General features: G+C 41.3%; 1 protein-coding gene across 4 annotated transcripts in view; it reads left to right on the top strand.

Moving 5' to 3' along the window:
- The window catches only part of LOC143036416 (putative ATP-dependent RNA helicase vasa-like), a 388,960-nt gene that overhangs the window by 80,326 nt on the left and 291,906 nt on the right, over positions 1–16,728 (top strand). The gene's annotated exons all lie outside the window — the stretch shown is intronic.

The raw sequence follows: 16,728 nt of genomic DNA, 5'->3' as shown, positions 1-16,728 counted from the left end.
TCCCACCTTTACCTTGAACCACTCATTCTATTCATTTCTGATTCTAACACAAGTTCTACTATTGTAAAAACTTTTGATTGCTCTTAAAAGCTTTCCTCCTATCCCATATATCTGCAGTACCTCCCATAGTGCCTTCCTGTCGACCCTATCATATGCCTTTTCCAAATTCATAAAGGCTCAAAAAACATCCTTACCTTTTCCTAAAGCATTCTCACATGTGTCTTCCCACAAAAATCTGATTCATGCAACCCCTACCTGTCCTAAACCCCCACTGTTCCTCACCAATTACTCCCTCTATTCCTCTCCTAATCCATTCAATCAACTCCCCCCCCCCCATAAGCCCTCCCAACTACACTTAACAAACTGGTCCTTCTGAAACTGCTACACACTTCCACTTTTTTCTTGTGAAGTGGAACTATACTGGCACTTCTCTACTCTACCCTCCTAAACATTAACCTCACCAGCCAGTCCACCATCATTCGTCCAGCCAAGGTGCCTTACCTCCTCTCATCATCTTAATTGCCTTCACCTCTTCTTATTTCTCCTCCATTTTCCTCACTTTTATACAACGACTGTCCCTCCGTTATGCTGTCCCCCAACCCTTTGTTACTGTCCTGTACCTTTTGTCTGAATATTCATTTTTTTTTTTTTTTTTTTTTTTTTTTTTTTTTTTTGCCTACCGTGGTGGGGGAAAGAGAATGCTACCACCAAGTCTTTCCACTTCAGTCATAAAAGGTGATGAAAAATGGGACGGGAGATGGGATTAGGAGGCCTGCAACCTGTAGCCCCAAAAGGGAACATTTCTAAAAAACAAAGTAAAGGCATAAGAGGGTCTGGGAGTTTTCCAACCAGTACCCTAAGGCTTAGGTCTTTTAATGTGCATGTATGTGGTACAGATGAGAGCAAAATGGAAGAGATAGGCAGTATGTTTGTGAGAATAAAAATGTGCTGGCTTTGAATGAAACTAAAATGAAAGGGAAGGGCAAGTGTGAGTGTGGGAGTGTAGCAAGATGCAGCACATCCACAGCAAGGCCGCTTCATAAATTCGGCAACCCCCCCCCCCCTCCGTCCCCTCATGCGGAAAAGGAGAAGATGGGGGGAAAATCCCTTAGGACTGCGTCAATTTTTTTTCTCATACTTAGCCTCACTCCCATCCCCCACCCACTCCCCCTCATACATCACAGCATCATCTATACACAATCCCTCTCCATTCACCCCTATCTTCTGTCCTCTCCCGTCCTTCCTCCACAGACATTCCTCTCTTTTGTAATGCCCCTTTCACTCCATCCATCCATCTCATCCTAGGACACCACCTCATATTCACTCCTTCCACCTCTGCCTTCCACACTTCTTTTACTAATCTTTCTTCACTCATTCTTTCCACGTGTCCAAACCATCATAATACTCTTTCATCAACCCTATCTCCCAGTTCCCTTTCCACCCCTGTTCTCCTCACCTCCACATTTCTCGCTCTATCCAGCCTAGTAACCCCAATCATACTTCTCATACATTTCATCTCAAACACATTCAAACTCCTCTCTTCCTCTCTCATGTTCCATGTTTCTGCCTCATACAATGCTGTTGGCACAATCACTCTCTCATATAACCTCCTCTTAGCATCCATTCCCAGATGTCTATTTCTCATTACACTTTTTAATCAACCAAGGCATTACTTGCTTCTCTCAATCTACATTCTACCTCCACCCCCACTCCTCCCTTTCCTGCCACATTTGCACCCAAGTATCTAAAACTATCCACTTCCTCCAGTCTTTCACCCTTAACCCCTTCCATACAGTGCCGCATACATAGGCGGCATGAGGAGCAAGTGGATACACGAGGCTGCCATATCGGCGTCTTGATTATATATATTGTAGTTGCCCCTGCGTAAAGACATACTCTCTAAACTGTCTTCACATTTTCTATGGTTATCAAAATTCACAGGTGAAAGAGAGAACGATCGATATAAGCGGTGACTATATTTTATGATGCGAGTATTATTACAACACATCGTACGTCTGACAGCTAATGCTGCCCGCGAGATTTTGGCCCGTACTGAAGAGGTTAATGCTCACTTCCAGCCTGCTGTCACTCTCTCCCCTTGTACATCTCGTCACCTTACATTTACCCACATCTATCTTCAGCTTCCTTCTCTCTCACACCTTCTCAAACTCTGTCACTAACTTCCTCAATCCCTCCTCTGATCCTGCCACAAGTGCAATGTTGTCAGCAAACAACAACTGGCTTACCTCCCACTTTTCTCCATTTTCTTTAATCATCTCCAACCCCTGACCCACTACCCTTGCATTCACCTCACACCACCCCATCCATGTAAAGATTGAACAACCAGGGCGATATAGCACATCCTTGACGAAGTCCCACCTTTACCTCAAACCATTTACTCTCTCCATTTCTAATCCTAACACAAGCTCTACTACTCTCGTAAAAACTCTTGACTGCTCATAACAGCTTTCCTCCTATCCCATATATCTGCAAAACCTCCCACAGTGCCCTCCTGTCTACCGTGTCATAAGCCTTTTCCAGATCCATAAAAGCCCAAAAAACATCCTTACCTTTTCCTATAGCTTTCTTGCATATGTCTTACCACAAAAATCTGATCTACACAACCCCTACCTATCCTAAACCCACACTGTTCCTCACCAATTACTCCCTCTGTTCCTCCTAATCCTCTCAATCAAGACTCCTAAGCCTTCCCAACTACACTCAACAAGCTGAGCCCTCTGAAACCACTACACTCACACTTGTCCCCCTTTCCCTTGTAAAACTGAACTATAGAGGCACTCCTCTGGCACTCTACCCTCTCTTAAACAAACATTAAATAACCTCACCAGCCAGTCTACCATAACTGTACCTCCTTTCTTCAGATATTCTGCATGGCATCCATCCAGACCAGGTGCCTTACCTGCTCTCATCATCTTAACAGCTGCTTTCACTTCATCCTTCCCTATATCTCCTCCATTTTCCTCACTCATCACGGTCATTTTCTAAGAGCTTCCCACTGCAACTACCTTTCCCTCCCTATCCTCTTTCACATTTAGCAACTCCCTAAAATACTCTGCCCACCTTCCTCTCACTGCCTTCTCTTCCATTATCATCTCTCCATCTGCATCTCTCCATCTGCACCTTTTACCTTTTCTTCTCTACTTGATTCGCCTCCTTTTGCTTTTAATTTCCTTCCAAAACATCTTTTTATTGCTTTAAACATTTTCTGTCATACTCCTACCCCACGCACCCGGTCAAATTTGCCGCCACTCCCGATGCGCCATTCTGTCTCACTCTCGCCCCAGCCATCGTCGAGGCAAGCCATGCTCCGCTGTTCCACCACCATGCTGCGGAAATCCACCTCCGGCCCCACCCCTAAGAAACGCACTTTCCTGCCTTTCAAAGATAAGCTTGAGCTTATAAAAAAGTGTGAGGCAGGTATGGCTCATTCTGCCGTTGCAGTGGAAATGGGTGTCCCGAGATCAACAGTATCAACGATTTGGAAGAACAGGGACAAGTACCACCAGGCCGCTGCATTAGCATCTTCCATGACTTCCCTTGTTCTCCATGGCTCAAGGGACTCCCGTCTCAACATGATGGAGGACATGTTGATCAAGTGGATAGAGGACAGGACACAATGCAAGATGCCGATCAGCATGGGGCTCGTGCAGGAGCATGCCTTGTCACTGTGGGAGGACTTGCAGGCCACAACATCCACCACCTAAAATGTACTGTACAGCAGCTTAATGTGTTTGATAAACAAAACTAGATAAAAATTAAGCCTTTAATATTACTGATTTAGTCTAAGTTAGTGTTTTTTAGAGGTCATAGTGATATTTTGGGGGGTCTGGGATGGAGGTCGGTCCCTATCCCCCCTAATTACAATGTATTCCTATGGGAAAAACTGCATCATGATTCGACAGAACCCAGGTTCGACCGATGATAGACCACCCCATCCCTGTCGAATTGTGGTGACCCCCTGTATTTGGGATTGGGGGAAAGCTGGGCAGTCAGTTTTTTCGAGAGTAGTGCCTGCATTGGAAATTGAGAGAGTGAGTGGTTTGAGGTAAAGGCAGGACTGCAACAGGGATGTATTATGTTGCCATGGCTATTCAATGTATACATGGATGGGGTGCTGTGGAAGGTAAATGAGAGGGTAATGGGCAGGGGACTGGAGATGGTTAACCTCTGCAATATGAGTTGAATTTTCACAAGCAATGTCAGCTGCCTGATGTACAATGGCACATCACAATACTCGCTTTATAAAATATAAAGTTACAGTTGTATTACTTGTTCTTTCACTCTTGAATATTAATAACCACAGAAAATATAATCAGGCTAGTTCACAGAATATGGGGGTCACTCGGCTACAACTACAAAATATAAGCAAGACACCTATACCAACATCCTCATATACCCACTCACCTCATGACACCTACATAGACGTCTTCCTATGGAAAGGATTAGGGGGGGGGAAATAGGAAGGTGAGCCAGTTGTTGTTTGATGACACTGTACTTGTGGCAGGGTCAGAGGATGGATTAAGGCAGTGAGTTTAGGAACTGTCATGAGAAAGGCAGTTCACAGAATATGGGGTTCACTCAGTTACAACTACAAAATATAATCAAGATGCTGACGCCGACATCCTCATGACGCCTACATAGGCATCATCCTATGGAAAGGGTTAGGAAAAAAAAAAAAAGTGGAAGGTGAGCCAGTTTGCTGATGACACTGTACTTGTGGCAGGGTCAGGAAGGTATGTGAAAGAGAAAGTTGAAGGTAAATGTGGGTAAAAATAAGATGTTCAAGGGGAGAGGATGGCAGTGAGTTTGAAGTAAGTATTAAAGAAGCTGGAGGAAGAGGATAGTTTTAGGTGTTTGGGGTTGTATGTTGTAGGAAAGAGATTGGAGATGGAGGTGAATTGTAGATTGAGAAAAGCAAGTAAATGCCCTGGGGGATTAAGAAGTGTCATGAGAAATAAGCAGCTGAGAATGGATGCAAAAAGGAGATTATATAAAGTGGTAATTATGCTGATGGCACTGTATGGAGCAGAAACTTGGAATTTAAGAGAGGTAGGAAAAGTTTACCCCCTAGATTATGACGATGCCTAAATAGGCGTCATGAGGTGCAAGTGGGTATTCAAGGATGCCGGCGTTGGCATCCTGATTAAATATATTTACTTTGTAGTTGTAGCTGAGTGACCTCCATATTCTGTGAACAGGCTTGATTGTGTTTTATGTGGTTATAAACATACAGGGTGAAAGTTGTATGATAGGGGTGACAAAGTTGGATAAGAGTGAAAAACAAGGTTAGGAGGAGAATGGGGGGTGAGTAGAGGATGGCTGTGTATTGATATTTGGATGCAAGGATGGGATGGTGGGGGGGGAGTAGGAAGTGGTTATATGTGAATGATATTGTGATGCAGTCATGCAGCCCGAAGGGATTTCTCCCCACCCTCTCTTTTTCTGCATGAGGGGATGGAGAGTTGTGGTCACCAATTAAGTCAAGCTGCCTTGCTGTGGATGATCTGTCTTTCTGCATTGCCCCCCTGGGGCCCAGTACTTTGATGTAGTGGGGGGGGGGGGGCTTGCGTGTAGCAAAGATGGGCTGAGCGGTGCCAGCCAGGTGCAACCATACTGGAGAGGTCAGACCTAAGCTACCAGACAAAATCTGAGCCAATGGACTTCTGTTGATGACCCTAGCTTGTCTTTGACCATGGACTGGAATACTCTTAGGATTTGCCGCCCTCACCCTATGACAGTTGTTTTAGGATGAGGTTCTTGGGGTAGTGAATAGATAGGGGGTCCCCCACCCTTTTCCTTTGTGAATTCCCCTATCCCTATCCTTCATATTTGCTACCCTGCTCTCCTTTTTTCACCATCTTTCTCTAATACTTATTAAGGAAGGTTCTGGTATCTTAGTGCCTCCCAAGCTACATGTCTGAACCCAGTCAAGTGGGGATGTATACCACGAGGTCACTACTCCCTGCGAGGGCCGAAAGCTCACCGACTAGGGAATGCATGTTTGCAAGGTAGGTACTAGGCTACCGACTTCCTTTCTCTCTATCCAGTGCACATGCAGAGTGACTACACTGGCCCCATCCTAAATGGGACAAAACTAAAGAGGATAAATCTCCAGGTTGACAGTCTCTAACTCACCTTCGAGGCCCTGCACGTGCAAATAGTCGTTTCTGGAACTTCCCAACTCAGCACAGACTTTTCTTTTATTGCTTGAGGCATCAGGCAACTGCAGTATCTTCTGTGTATTGATCTCTGTTTCTTGATATATGGTGTGGCTCTATAAATATACACGATCATGGCAGCTGTTCAAACTGTATATTCTGAACCTCCACCACAACCTGATCCTCCTCCTAAACCTCCTGATCCCCCTCCTAATATTGCTGATTCCAATTTTGACGATGTTGGCTCGGCAAAAGTAAAACTCCCAGTTCTTGATTCTGGCTTGAAAAAGGATTTTGGTGATGATGCTGAGACTTCATTGACAGATAATTCTGTTGTCCAGAAACTTACAATTGGAATGGATTCTGGAGTGACAAAATCATCCTTAGATACTCAGAAGCCTATAAATAACTCAAGTATTGCTCCTAATTGTCATAGTCTTACATTTAAAATGTCTTTCTTGATAAGAGTTATGTTGACTTACATGAAGAGTTCTGTAAATTTGGACCAATTAAAGAGATCAGGGTTAAACTGACTGAGAATTTTAAGGCTTGGCTAGCAGGGCTGTGGAGTCGTAGAGTCGGAGTCGGAAGCAATTATGGTGTCACTGGAGTCGGTTGTTATATTTTTACAGACTCCAACTCCAGTTAAATTTACACATTATATGACCTTCGTTTAGTCTGTAGAGTTATGCAGTGCACACTCCTTGGAAGTAGATTATATAATATGTATACATTTTTTTTTTTTTTTTTATAAAATGTAATATACCTCATCGTCATATCTTCATGGTCATTCCACTAAACCCCCAAAACGTCCTTGTGCAACACTGGCTTTCAAATTTATACATAGACTGATAAACATTCTAAGTATTACTTGAATAAATCAAACACCTCAATTTTGCACCTTCTGTTGACACACAGTCACGGGAGCTGTAATATTCCTGTCGAGTTCCATATGCATCGTTTCCATCACTCCATCAGTTTGGTGGTTTCTCCCACTGCTGTGTTGCCAAACAGTAGGATAATTATGATTTCAACTGTAGACTAAAGCAATAATGCTATCTTCTCTCCTTTCCCCTTCTTCTTTTTCCCCTCTATACTTTTTAACAATGAATTATTGAAATAAGGATATTTAAAGTTGAAAAAAAAAAATTCACATTTCAAACATGTTCGGCTGTATCTTTTTATACTCATATCGATAAGATCGGTTCCAGAACCAGATTAATGTCCATCACAATAATCGCATAGTAGTACCAGTATGTAGTTAAACCAAGAGGTACTTGTATCAGTAATTTCAGTACATTAATACAAAAGAAGGTATGAAAACATATGAAGTATAATGATACCCAAAAAGTATGTATGATACATATACCTTTCAGTATCATACATGTTCAGCTGTAACACTCGACCTTGTACCATACTCGTATCAATAAATTTTATTTTCTCTATACACTCATACCTCGATTTAACGGACCTCACTTTAACGGATTTTGGATGCAACGGACAAAATCTGTAGCTTCCGGATTGTCCAGAGCGACCGGACGCGGTCCGATGTTTTACGCAGTTGACCGCCAGATGACCTATGGTCGCTTTGTTTACAACTGTGCCGGAACACGTGGAGCTGTTTGGTCCGTGTTTTTCGACCTTTTTGGCCCTGTTTTGTGTGTTGTTTGTGAAATAATTCAACAGTTTTTTTAACCATGGCACCTGTACATCCTGTAGAAAAGAGGAAAAGAGTCTATTTAACAGTATCACAGAAGCTTGAGTTGATTAAAAAGTTGGAAAGTGGAGTGTCGGTGAAGCAGGTGTGTGATGAATATCCACTTCACTCCGGGCGAAAATCTCGCGGGCAGCATTAGCTGCCAGACGTACGATGTTGCGTCATAACTCACATTATAAAAAATAGTTACCGCTTATATCGATCGTTCTCTCTTTCACCCATGAATTTTGATAACCATAGAAAATGTGATGAAGACAGTTTAGAGAGTATGTCATTACGCAGGGGCAACTACAATAAATATAATCAAGACGCCGATAAGGCAGCCTCGCGTATCCACTTGCTCCTCATGCCGCCTACGTAGGCGGCACCGTATGGAAGAGGATATGGAGTAAAGAAACAAACTGTGTCTGATATTCGTAAACAAAAGGAACAACTTACCCAATATTCGGTTGATGAAATTTTTGGACTTTGTACTCTTGGGGTGAAAATTTTGGGCCAGATCTCAGGTATTTACACTAACAGATTGGATAGTGTGCTTAAGTAAAAGTACTGTACTGTATTCATTCCTCATTTTTTCGTAACGTAATCGTTGATATACAGTAGTATCGGAAACTTCGGATAATCGGGTATATCAGACTGGTGTTCCCCCCTTTTAGTCCGTTAAATCAAGGCATGAGTGTATTTACTGTTTTCTTTCAAGAAATTTGCTTAAACTTTTTATATATATATATATATATATATATATATATATATTTTTTTTTTTTGCAAAACTATATATGTAAAATAAAATCATCCATCATATTTTCTTTATTATTAGGTTTGTATATCCTTTGCAAAGGTTATATTTCAACCTTTGTTATAAAGTACAGTATTTTTGTATAGGCTTTATAAAATATGTAGGCCATAATCAGTTAATTACATGAAGAGGAGTCGGAGTCAGAGGTTTTGTGTTCCGACTCCACAGCCCTGTTGGCTAGTCTGGATCTTATTTCTTTCTAATCAGGATGCAGCTGCTGCCTGCTTGGACTATTATCAATTCCAAAGGAAATGAATCCTTGGCCCAACTTGTTGCTAGAGCACCACCTAACCTGGATATCTTTTACCCAGAAAACCAGGTAGATGAAAGGAAGGAAAGTGTGCAGAGGCCTCCCAATCCAGCTAAGTGGTTTATTATCACTTATGCAAAGGAACGTGCTAACTTGTTCAAGTTTAGAAGATTCTTGAAGAGTCACCTTGGCTCTGGTAATTTGACTAACTCACAGGTATCACGATTTGGAAGAAATTCCTCTTAATTCATGTAAAGTCTTATAAGCAAGCTGCCATGGTGCTTAACTTGAGTCAGAAATCAGACATTAAGGAAGTTAAACCCCACTATACCTTTAGTTATGCCAAAGGGGTAATTTATAATAGAGATCTCCGACTTTGAAAATGATGAAATATTAGAAATGTGCCCAACTAATGTTTGGAAGGTTTTTAAAATCCTTCATTCTTTTATGATTATCCTAACTTTTTGTGGTGAAGATCTGCCTCATTATGTAGAGATAGAAAAAGATTGTTCATGTGAAGCAGTTGAAGCCACGTCCCCTTCAGTGCTTTAACTGAATGGTTTTGGCCATCCTTCTGGCTGATGTGCAAGAGACGAACTGTGTTTGATATGTGTTCAGCCTGAGCATGGGGATTGTTCCTGCCCAAATGTTTGTATAAATTATAAAGGAGAGCACAATGTCAGGGATAAGAACTGATAATTTATAAAAAGGAACAGGATGCACTACTAAAATCCCATGCAGAACATAGTAGTGTTGGTCATGCCAAAAGAGTACTAATTCCAAAAGATGGTGATGTTAAAACAAATAGTAGAGTGGATCAGCCAACTATAGAACCCAATAGAAATAAAGATGCCAATATCAATTCTTCTGTTAACACTGAATCCATTGTAAAAGTCTTACTATCAAATCTAATTGTGTCTCTTCTTCTCAACTTGGAATTTCTAGTACTTCTCAATCCTCCTCTGCAGAGGTTTCCTCACCCCCTGTTGAAGGGGTGTCTCCTGCCCCATCTGAAGGGGCATCTAAGGTTTCTATTGTTGAAACCTCACAGGCTTCTTCCAATGAAGCCTCCTCTCGGGCAATCTCTCTTCCAGACGTTGGGACTCCCCAGTAGAGGGATTACTGACTGGTGTGCTTCACTCGGTTGAGGTGCACAGAAGCAATGAGGATCAACCAACAAATGCTAATACGAATTCTTCTGTTAATGCTGAACCCAAGCCTCAGCATGAAAGAGTCAGTATTAGACCTAATCATTCTTCTCCACAACTTGGAAATTCTAGTACTCCTCAATCCTCCTCTGTGGAGGCTCTCTCATCCCCTATTGAGGGAATGTCTCCTGCCCCATCTGGAGGGGCACCTAAAGTCCCCATTGCTGAAACCTCACAGGGTTCCTTCAATAAAGCCTCCTCTCAGTCTCTCTCCCAAACTTGGGGGGCTCCCCAGTAGAGCGATCACGGACTGGTGTGTCTCACTCGGTTGAGGTGCACAGAAGCAAAGCTATGGAGTCAGAAGCTGTGCACAGTAAAAGACTCCACAGTCCACCCTCATCTCCAACTTCTTCCCCATATTGTGATATACAGTGTAAGAAAGGAAATAGTAATTCAGACCATTAACAGAGAGGAGGAACCTGCGAAAGCAATTAGAAAAAACCCCATCTTGTAAAACTGTATAATGTCTATAATTCAATGGAATATTCAAAGTTTTAATTTTCATGGAGAGCAGGTTCGGATTCTCTTTAAAGAACATGATGTGTCTGCCATTTTTCTCCAAGAGATGCTTGTCGATATATCCCCTAATGTTGGACTTAATTATAAATCTTACAGATCTCCTATGATTGGGGTTCATGCTCATAGAGGTACTGGTATCATTGTCAACAAATCTGTAAACCACAGAAGTGTCCACCTACATTCAGTGCTGCAGGCTTGTGCAGTACAAATTTTTACCACTAAATGGATCACTATATGTTCTTTGTATTTGGAGCTTGAACTGTAAGATCGACTGCTAGATGTATTTAACCACTCCCGTCAGTTTGAGTTAAATGACCTACAATCTTTGATCAACCAGCTTCCTCAGTCTTTTATTTTAATGGGTGACTTTAATGCTAAGCATCCTCTATAGCAGTGGTTCTCAAACTGGGGTCCCTGAGAAGGTCCTAGGGGGTCCATGACAATGAAAAAAAAAAAAATCCAGAAAAAACTATATAATTATAAAAAATATACAAAACTGATTCTGTCATTATAGTGTCGGTGATATCGATATTTTGTTGTGCAATCAGCCAGCACTTCTCTATTACATTTTTATATGTCATAATATTTCATTTGTTTCTTTCTAATTAATATTTATATTCATTCAAGCTTTATTCTATGCTTACAGAAAGTGTGAACTGAAGATGGAAATGTTTTTAAACCGAAACTCGACAAAATTTTGAAAATATTTTAAATGCTTATTTTTATACTTTCTTTGTGTAGGAATATGCAAATAGTAAATTTACTGCATTATAATCATGTAATGGGTATCTTGGTATGGTAATAACTTTTGACTGGGGGTCCTCGGATGGGACTTAAATATCTGGGGGGGTCCTTGGCATGGTAAAGTTTGAGAACCACTGCTCTATTGGGTGAATCAAGGTGTGACCCCTGGGGTAATATAATTGAAGAATTTATTGATAATAACGATGTCATTTTGATGAATGACAGTTCCAAAACTAGGTTTGATGTCTTTCACAACTCAAGTTCTGCTATAGACCTAACTATTTGTTCATCATCCTTAAGATTAGACTACAGTTGGTCAATAGATGAAGATCTACATGGTAGCGACCACTGGCCTATCCATATCATATATTTAAAGAACATTCCCTCCTCTTGCTTACCTAAATGGAAGACAGGAGAGGCTAATTGGGAATTATTTTCGAGATCCACAGAGATTGATTATAAGACTAGTGATTTTTGTAGTAACTCTGATGCATATGATTATCTGGTAGGCATCATACTTACTGATGCTTTTTCATCCATTCCTAGGACAACTGGTAAACCTCTTTGCCAGTACAGATGCTCCTCTACTTACGTTCATTCGTTTTACGTTTTTTCTATTTTACGTTTTTTCTATTTTACGTTTGAACTGACTGTAAAAAAAATATTTTCGAGTGAATTTTTTAGTTTAGCACGCTCTCCGTAGTTCAAACGATACTTACGCATGATGCTGCGTCTATTGTTTACATGGCACAAACGACAGACTGAACGTGCCTTGCCTCATCCTCCTCATCCTCCTCCCCCTCCTCCTCCACCATCTCAATTTATGTTGCTTGAATTTAATTTATTTGAAATTAATGTTATCATTTTACAATGTTATGTGTGTAATTAATGATTTAGGGGTATTTTATAAGATACGGTAATAGAATTTACGAATGTATGGTACAGTAACGACTTACGTTCATTTTCAACTTACGTTCGGCCGTTCGGAACGTAACTAAAACGTAAGTTGAGGAGCGTCTGTAGTCCCCTGGTGGAATGATGAATGTGCTTTAAGCAGAAAGATTACAAGAACATGCTATAAGAGATATCAGAGGTATCATTGTTTAGTCAATAGGATAACACAGAAGAGCACAAGCAAAGCAGAAGAAAATCTTTAAGAAAGCAAGGAGGGAATCCTTCATTAAATTTATTAGCAAATTGAAATATGACTCTCCCCCTATCTTAGTATGGAATAGGATTTGAAAATTACAAGGAAATTTTACTCCATCTCCTTGCCCATTCTCAAGATTAATGACTCTTTTATATCAGATACAAGAGAGGTAGCAGAGGCTTTTGGAAGACACTGCTGATATTTCAAGTCCACTTCATTATTCACATGACTTCAGAAGAATTAGACAACACCACGATTGTTCCTCCTACCAATACGAACTCCGAGGCATATAATCTTCTTTTCACCTTGGATGAATTGGATCATGCTTTAATCTTTATCCTCCCCAACCTCTCCTGAAGAGGATGGCATTCTTTATTCCATGGTTGTTCAGTTATACATATCCTCGAAGAAATTCCTTTTTAATGTGCAGAGCAAATTTTGGTCCTGGGTCTTCTCCTAAATCTTGGAAGACTTCAATTATTGTAACAATTTTAAAGGCAGGAAAAGATTCTAATCTCCCACAAAGCTACAGACCTATTTCTCTCACTAGCTGCATTTGTAAGATCTATGAAAGAATGGTTAATATCCATTTAGTTTGGTTTCTGGAATCTAAAAATCTCCTATCTAACCAACAGTTTGGATTTATAAGAAATAAGTGCACTCCGGATCCCTTAATTTTTATCACTTGTGAGATTCAGAATGCCTTTGTAATTCAGAATCCAAGCATTGCTGTGTTTTTTTTTACTTAAAAAATGCCTACGATACTACCTGGCAGGGAGGCATTCTGAAGGAACTTGCAGAGTGGGGTATTGTGGGTAATATGTTCAATTGTTTGAAGGATTTCTTGTCTTACTGTTATCTAAAAGTCAGAGTGGGCTCTTCTTCTTTTTCTGCATATCTTCAAGAGGAAGGGATTCCCCAAGGAAGTGTTCCGAGTCCTACACTCTTCAGCATAGCCATTAATAGTTTGTTAGAACAAGTTCCTGCTGAAGTTCATGGGTTGGCTTATGCTGATGACTTTGCTATTGTGTGCAGATCAACAACATTAGAAACCACACAAATCAACAACATTAGAAACAGGCCAAAAGACTCAAGAGGTTATTAACTTAGCAACAGCATGGTTGTTGTTGTTGTTGTTCCCTAGACTGTCTGTCCGAGCAGTCCCGTCTCCCCAAGGAATGCCACAGCCGAAACTGGGTTTTCCCACAAATCCTTTATAGAGTGTATGTTGTGTTTGCGTGCATGATTGTGTATAATGCAGTCTTCCAATATGTGTTGTATGGTATGGGGTGAAGTGTTACATCCTGGGCAGCTGTTCACAATGCGGTCATCCAGCCTCTTCTGGTAGCTTAGAAGTGCTGGGTGGTGGCCACACCGCAGTCTGGCCAAGTGGACTCTTTCCTTTTGTGGGAGAGAGGATTCAGAAGGGTGGATATCAGGGGGTCTGGCATACAGCAGTGTGTTGTCTTTCAGTGTGTTAATGGAGCGGTGAGTGATATGATTATGAATATGTTTCCGGAGGCTGGTATTTGGTGGTTGTGGAGGAAGAGAGTATTTGTGCATAATAAAGGTCTTTGGGTGTTGTTTTAATGTTTCTTGGTGTGCGAGGGTGTTCTGCTATGTAGTGTAGCGGGTGTGATGTGTTTGTGGTGGCTGTGGCAAGTGTTTGTGTGCCTCTCATGTCGAGGTGGTCCTTGACTTTGAGGACTTTTGTTTCATGGTGTAAATGGTCTGTAGGTGTTGTATTTGTTTTTAGGGCTTTGTTTTGTATGATTTGAAGGTGTTGTGGTGTGTCTCACTGAGATTAGGAGCCCATGCAGGACTCGCATAATTCATCACTGAGCGTATGCATTGTTTGTATATTGTTATATTAGTTTCTTTGTTTTGTCTAAATGTCGTTCCAGTGATTGACTTAAGTGCGTCAAGTCTAGGTGTGCGTTTGGTTTTATGTTTATGATGTGTTGTTTGAAAGACATGGATGTATTGTATGTTACACTAAGAATTTTCGGTGTGCTTGTGTGTGGTATTAGAGTGTTGTTGATGTAGAGATGAGGTATGTATTTGTGTTCTATTGTCCAGTTGGTGAGAAGTGTTGCTGTAGATTTGGTTGGAGCTATTTTGAGTCTGTTTGTGATGAACCATGTGTTGAGTGTATCAAGGTATGGCTGGATTATTTCTGCAGCTTTGTGTTACAATGTGTGCATGTGATTATGTCATCTGCGTAGGAAGAGATTTGTATTTCTGAGGTGTCTGGTGTGGTAAGTCATGCATGTATAGATTAAATAGTGTGGGGGATAGAACTGAGCCCTGTGGTACTCCATTCTTAATGTTTCTGATGTGCGATGATTGGCCATTATATGACACGTAAGCATTCCTACCTGCTAGATAATTGGTCAGCCATCTTTTGGTGTTATTGTGCATGTCTGTGTTATATATTTTATTTGTTAGGTTGTGGCGGGGGATAGCATCAAAAGCTTGACTAATGTCTAATGTTATGAGAAGTGTTCTGTGGTGGGGCCTATCTGAATTGATGCCATCTAAAATTCTTTGTGTGAGGTTTATCAGAAGAGTGTTTGTGGAGTGTAGTGGCCTAAAACCGTGTTGTGAGTCAGCAAGAGGAATATGTGGTGTGACAAGTTTAAGTATTAGGCGTTCAATGATTTTAGAGGGGGTGCAGAGAAGTGTGATTGGGTGGTGCGATGTTGGGATTGTTGGGTCTTTGTTCGGTTTTGGAATGGTGATTATTTTACCATGCTTCCAGATGTCGGGTATAGTGTTGTGTGAATAGCTGTAGTTTGCAATGTTTGTGAGTGTGTGTATACCTTGTGGTCCAATGTGATTTAGGTGGATGTTGCTTATGTTATCAGGGCCACAGGCAGATGAGTGCTTGAGATTATGTATTATGAGTTTTGTCTGACTGTCTATGAAGGGTGTATAGTCTGAGTCTGTGGGGAAGTCTTTCTTACGTCGAATGGTGCGTCGGTTGTCAGGGTGAGAAGTGAGATGGCTTGTCTGTGCAAAATGACATATGAGTGAGTTTGCTTGTTGTCTGTTTGAGGGTAGATTATCTGTCGTGATTATTGCTGCGTGAGAGCGTGTAGTGTTACTGTTGGATAGTGTAATGCTGTTGAGTGTTTTGTACAATTTGCTGGTGTTTGTTTTGTGATCAAGAGTACTGATAAAGTTTTGCCAATTTTGTGTTTTTTGTTCGTGTATTTTTATTAGCAATCACAGTGTTTAGTGTTTGTATTTGGTCTGCTATGTTTTGAGGGATAGGTGTGGGGGTATCATGTTAAAGTGTGTCACGTTGTCTGATGAGGTCTTGGATTTTTGGTGTGAAGTAGGGGTTGTGTGATTTTCTGTTGCCTCTAGGGATATATCTCTTGTCTGCATTTTGTATGATTGTATTAAAAGTGTGCACAGCATTGTTTATGTTTGATTGGTGTACTGTTAAGTGTTTCAAAATGTTGTTCTGTCTCTTCAGTAAAAGCTTCCCAGATAGCTCTCTTGTAATTGGTGTATGTGTGTCTGTGGCCAACTGGGGTGCATCTTGTTTTGGTGGTGATGATGATTGGAAGGTGGTCAGAACCAAGGGTTCCGACAACTCTCCATGATGTTGTTGGGGTTAGGCAGGGGGAGCAGAAGGTGATATCAGGAGAGGAGGGAGTGTCGAGGGCTTGGTGTGGGATATGTGTATGATTGTGTGTTGTTCGTGAGTCAATGAGTCAAACTGAGTCTGTATATCAAGCCCTCTGTCTGTGTCAGGGTTGTCGACATACCAGGCAGACGACTTGGCGTTGAAGTCACCACCCATGATCAGGTTGGGGATTGAGGCTAGTTGGCTAAATTGAGGCCTGAAGGTGTTTGGAACTGTGGGGGGGGGGAATGTACATGTTAACCATTGTCAGTGTTGATTTGTTGCCTGTGTGGATTCTAATGGATTGGATTTCTGTAGTGTTATCTGTGGTAGGGAGGAGAATTTTGGTTGTGGCACTTGTGTGCACAAAACAGATGGAGTGATGGATCAGGGTGATGAGTCCACCGCCATTGCCGTCAGTCCGGTCTTGTCTGATGGTGGTGTAATTATGAAATGGTGTTTTGTGTGAGTGTCTTAGTTTTGTTTCTTGTATAATTGCAATGTGTATGTTGTGTTGTTTAAGTGTTC

Source organism: Oratosquilla oratoria, chromosome 20 (assembly GCF_046742065.1).
Source record: "Oratosquilla oratoria isolate Oo_2021 chromosome 20, ASM4674206v1, whole genome shotgun sequence".
NCBI lineage: Eukaryota > Metazoa > Arthropoda > Malacostraca > Stomatopoda > Squillidae > Oratosquilla > Oratosquilla oratoria.
This window is presented reverse-complemented; position numbering and strand designations above follow the sequence as displayed.